Here is a 5579-nt window from a genome sequence, read left to right as displayed (position 1 = left end):
AAAGTTAACGGTGTGAGTCTCCATGCATTGTTCTGTTTGTCCAAGTGAAAGCTGCACGTTAACCCTGTTTTCTATCTGCCATCTTGTCCCTCTACATATTATCATTTATTCTTTTATATTACTTATGTATTTTCATATTTCCTCATTTGCTTTAAAAAGTTTTTGCTTGGCTGGGCCCGGTGGCTCATACCTGTAATCCCAGCACTTTGGGAGGCTGAGGTGGGCGGATCACGAGGTCAAGAGATTGAGACCATCCTGGCTAACATGGTGAAACCCGGTATCTGTTAAAAACACAAAAAAATTAGCTGGGCGTGGTGGTGGGTGCCTGTAGTCCCAGCTACTGGGGAGGCTGAGGCAGGAGAATGGCATGAATCTGGGAGGTGGAGCTTGCAGTGAGCCGAGATCACACCACTGCACTCCCGCCTGGGTGACAGAGTGAGACAGTCTCAAAAAAAAAAAAAAACCTTTTGCTCAATCTATCTATTCTTCTCTATTACCACCGTGAAATCTCTCTCTGTCTCTCTCTCTCTTTTTTAGAAATGGGATTTCACTATGTTGTCTAGGCTTGACTCAAACTCCTACGCTCACGGGATTCTTCCACCTCAGCCTCCTGAGTGGCTGGGACTACAGGCATAGTCATTGTACCTGGCTCCAATTTCTTTAGTTTTCTTCTCTGTAAAGATGTACAGTAAGATGATTTCCACACTCTCACTCAGCTTAAATATACTAGGATAGGATGAAAAACCTAAATATTGTGCTGATTTCTAGTTTCCTCAGTGAGATTGCTGTAAAACTCCTTTTGGAGAAGAATATCATGATGGCTTAGAGTATTGGATCTGGAAACAGACTATTTGGGTTAAGATCCTTGACCTATCATTTTCTGATTGCATAACACTGGGAAAGGAATTAATTTTTCCAGCTTTATTGTTTATAACTGACAAGAGTTATATATATAAATAATAACTTTTTAATAAATAAATATAGTGTACAATGTGATGTTTTGATTTACATATACATTAGAAATGATGATCACAATCAAGCTAATTAACATGTCTATCACCTATGTAATTATCTTTTTTTTTGGTGATAAGAACATTTAAGATCAACTTCTTAGCAAATTTCAAGCATGTAACACAGTACCATTGACTATAATTACCATGCTTTGTGTTAGATCTTCATAACTTATTCATCCTGCCTAACTGAAGCTTTGTACCCTTCGGTTAACACTTCCCTATTTCCCCACTTCACAGTCCCTGGCAACCACAATTCTACTCTCTGCTTCTATGAATGTCATTTTTAAAGACTCTACATATAAGTTGAGATAATGCAGTATTTGTCTTTCTGTACCTGGCTTCTTTCACTTAGCAAATGTGCTCCAAGTTCATCCATGTTGTTGTAAATGACAGGATTTCCTTCTTTTAAAAGGCTGAATAATATTCCATTGTGTTTATATACATATAATAACATATTCACAATGACATATTATATTATACACACATATATTTTTCATTATCCATTCATCTGCCCATGGACACCTAGATTGATTCTATATCTTGGCTATTAAGAATAATGCTACAGTGAACATGGGAGTGCAGATATCTCTTCAAGGTCCTAATTTCAATTATAGTGGATATATACTCAGAAGTGTGGTTGCTGTATTATTTGGTTGTTCTATTTTTAATTTGTAAATGTAGTTTCATGTTGTTTTCTATAATGTCTATACCAAGTTACATTTTCACCAACAGTGTGCAGGGTTCCCTTTTCTCCACATCCTTGCCAATGTTTGTTATTTTTTGTCCTTTTGATATTAGTCATTGTAATAAGTGTGAGGTGATATCTCAATCTGGTTTCAATTAGCATTTCCCTGATGATTAGTGATGTTGCACATTTTAAAATATGTGTGTTGACTATTTGTATGTCTTCTATTAAAAAATGTCTATTCAGGTATTTTGCTTATTTCTCAATAAGGTTTTTACTTTTTACTGTTGAGTTGTTTGAATTCCTTAAATTTTGATATTAACCCCTTATCAGATATATAGTGTACAAACATTTTCTCCCATTCTGTGAGTTGTCTGTTCCCTCTGTTAATCATTTCCTTTGTTGCACAGAGGCTTTTTAGTTAGATGCAATACCACTTGTCTATTTTTGCATTTTGTGTCTGTGTTTTTGGGGTCATATAAAAAATTATTGCCCACACCAATGTCAAGAAGCTTTATCCCTGTGTATTCTTTCTTGTAGTTTTACAGTTTCAGGTCTTTTTTTTTTTTTTTTCTTTTATTATTATTATTATTATACTTTAGGTTTTATGGTACATGTGCCCAATGTGCAGGTAAGTTACATATGTATACATGTGCCATGCTGGTGCGCTGCACCCACCAACTCGTCATCTAGCATTAGGTATATCTCCCAATGCTATCCCTCCCCCCTCCCCCCAACCCACAACAGTCCCCGAAGTGTGATGTTCCCCTTCCTGTGTCCATGTGTTCTCATTGTTCAATTCCCACCTATGAGTGAGAATATGCGGTGTTTGGTTTTTTGTTCTTGCGATAGTTTACTGAGAATGATGATTTCCAATTTCATCCATGTCCCTACAAAGGACATGAACTCATCATTTTTTATGGCTGCATAGTATTCCATGGTGTATATGTGCCACATTTTCTTAATCCAGTCTATCATTGTTGGACATTTGGGTTGGTTCCAAGTCTTTGCTATTGTGAATAATGCCGCAATAAACATACGTGTGCATGTGTCTTTACAGCAGCATGATTTATAGTCCTTTGGGTATATACCCAGTAATGGGATGGCTGGGTCGAATGGAATTTCTAGTTCTAGATCCCTGAGGAATCGCCACACTGACTTCCACAAGGGTTGAACTAGTTTACAGTCCCACCAACAGTGTAAAAGTGTTCCTATTTCTCCACATCCTCTCCAGCACCTGTTGTTTCCTGACTTTTTAATGATTGCCATTCTAACTGGTGTGAGATGGTATCTCATTGTGGTTTTGATTTGCATTTCTCTGATGGCCAGTGATGGTGAGCATTTTTTCATGTGTGTTTTGGCTGCATAAATGTCTTCTTTTGAGAAGTGTCTGTTCATGTCCTTTGCCCACTTTTTGATGGGGTTGTTTGTTTTTTTCTTGTAAATTTGTTGGAGTTCATTGTAGATTCTGGATATTAGCCCTTTGTCAGATGAGTAGGTTGCGAAAATTTTCTCCCATTTTGTAGGTTGCCTGTTCACTCTGATGGTAGTTTCCTTTGCTGTGCAGAAGCTCTTTAGTTTAATTAGATCCCATTTGTCAATTTTGGCTTTCGTTGCCATTGCTTTTGGTGTTTTAGACATGAAGTCCTTGCCCATACCTATGTCCTGAATGGTATTGCCTAGGTTTTCTTCTAGGGTTTTTATGGTTTTAGGTCTAACATTTAAGTCTTTAATCCATCTTGAATTGATTTTTGTATAAGGTGTAAGGAAGGGATCCAGTTTCAGCTTTCTACATATGGCTAGCCAGTTTTCCCAGCACCATTTATTAAATAGGGAATCCTTTCCCCATTTCTTGTTTTTCTCAGGTTTGTCAAAGATCAGATGGTTGTAGATATGTGGCATTATTTCTGATGGCTCTGTTCTGTTCCATTGATCTATATCTCTGTTTTGGTACCAGTACCATGCTGTTTTGGTTACTGTAGCCTTGTAGTATAGTTTGAAGTCAGGTAGCGTGATGCCTCCAGCTTTGTTCTTTTGGCTTAGGATTGACTTGGCGATGCGGGCTCTTTTTTGGTTCCATATGAACTTTAAAGTAGTTTTTTCCAATTCTGTGAAGAAAGTCATTGGTAGCTTGATGGGGATGGCATTGAATCTGTAAATTACCTTGGGAAGGATGGCCATTTTCATGATATTGATTCTTCCTACCCATGAGCATGGAATGTTCTTCCATTTGTTTGTATCCTCTTTTATTTCCTTGAGCAGTGGTTTGTAGTTCTCCTTGAAGAGGTCTTTCACATCCCTTGTAAGTTGGATTCCTAGGTATTTTATTCTCTTTGAAGCAATTGTGAATGGGAGTTCACTCATGATTTGGCTCTCTGTTTGTCTGTTATTGATGTATAAGAATGCTTGTGATTTTTGCACATTGATTTTGTATCCTGAGACTTTGCTGAAGTTGCTTATCAGCTTAAGGAGATTTTGGGCTGAGACAATGGGGTTTTCTAGATATACTATCATGTCATCTGCAAACAGGGACAATTTGACTTCCTCTTTTCCTAATTGAATACCCTTGATTTCCTTCTCCTGCCTAATTGCCCTGGCCAGAACTTCCAACACTATGTTGAATAGAAGTGGCGAGAGAGGGCATCCCTGTCTTGTGCCAGTTTTCAAAGGGAATGCTTCCAGTTTTTGCCCATTCAGTATGATATTGGCTGTGGGTTTGTCATAAATAGCTCTTATTATTTTGAGATATGTCCCATCAATTCCTAATTTATTGAGAGTTTTTAGCATGAAGGGTTGTTGAATTTTGTCAAAGGCCTTTTCTGCATCTATTGAGATAATCATGTGGTTTTTGTCTTTGGTTCTGTTTATATGCTGGATTACATTTATTGATTTGCGTATATTGAACCAGCCTTGCATCCCAGGGATGAAGCCCACTTGATCATGGTGGATAAGCTTTTTGATGTGCTGCTGGATTCTGTTTGCCAGTATTTTATTGAGGATTTTTGCATCAATGTTCATCAAGGATATTGGTCTAAAATTCTCTTTTTTTGTTGTGTCTCTGCCAGGCTTTGGTATCAGGATGATGCTGGCCTCATAAAATGAGTTAGGGAGGATTCCCTCTTTTTCTATTGATTGGAATAGTTTCAGAAGGAATGGTACCAGTTCCTCCTTGTACCTCTGGTAGCATTTGGCTGTGAACCCATCTGGTCCTGGACTTTTTTTGGTTGGTAAGCTGTTGATTATTGCCACAATTTCAGCTCCTGTTATTGGTCTATTCAGAGATTCAACTTCTTCTTGGTTTAATCTTGGGAGGGTGTATGTGTTGAGGAATTTATCCATTTCTTCTAGATTTTCTAGTTTATTTGCATAGAGGTGTTTGTAATATTCTCTGATGGTAGTTTGTATTTCTGTGGGATCGGTGGTGATATCCCCTTTATCATTTTTTATTGCATCTATTTGATTCTTCTCTCTTTTTTTCTTTATTAATCTTGCTAGCGGTCTATCAATTTTGTTGATCCTTTCAAAAAACCAGCTCCTGGATTCATTTATTTTTTGAAGGGTTTTTTGTGTCTCTATTTCCTTCAGTTCTGCTCTGATTTTAGTTATTTCTTGCCTTCTGCTAGCTTTTGAATGTGTTTGCTCTTGCTTTTCTAGTTCTTTTAATTGTGATGTTAGGGTGTCAATTTTGGATCTTTCCTGCTTTCTCTTGTGCGCATTTAGTGCTACAAATTTCCCTCTACACACTGCTTTGAATGCATCCCAGAGATTCTGGTATGTTGTGTCTTGGTTCTCGTTGGTTTCAAAGAACATCTTTATTTCTGCCTTCATTTCATTATGTACCCAGTAGTCATTCAGGAGCATGTTGTTCAGTTTCCACGTAG

This window comes from Pongo pygmaeus, chromosome 10, assembly GCF_028885625.2.
Source record: "Pongo pygmaeus isolate AG05252 chromosome 10, NHGRI_mPonPyg2-v2.0_pri, whole genome shotgun sequence".
Taxonomy (NCBI): Eukaryota; Metazoa; Chordata; class Mammalia; order Primates; family Hominidae; genus Pongo; species Pongo pygmaeus.
This window is presented reverse-complemented; position numbering follows the sequence as displayed.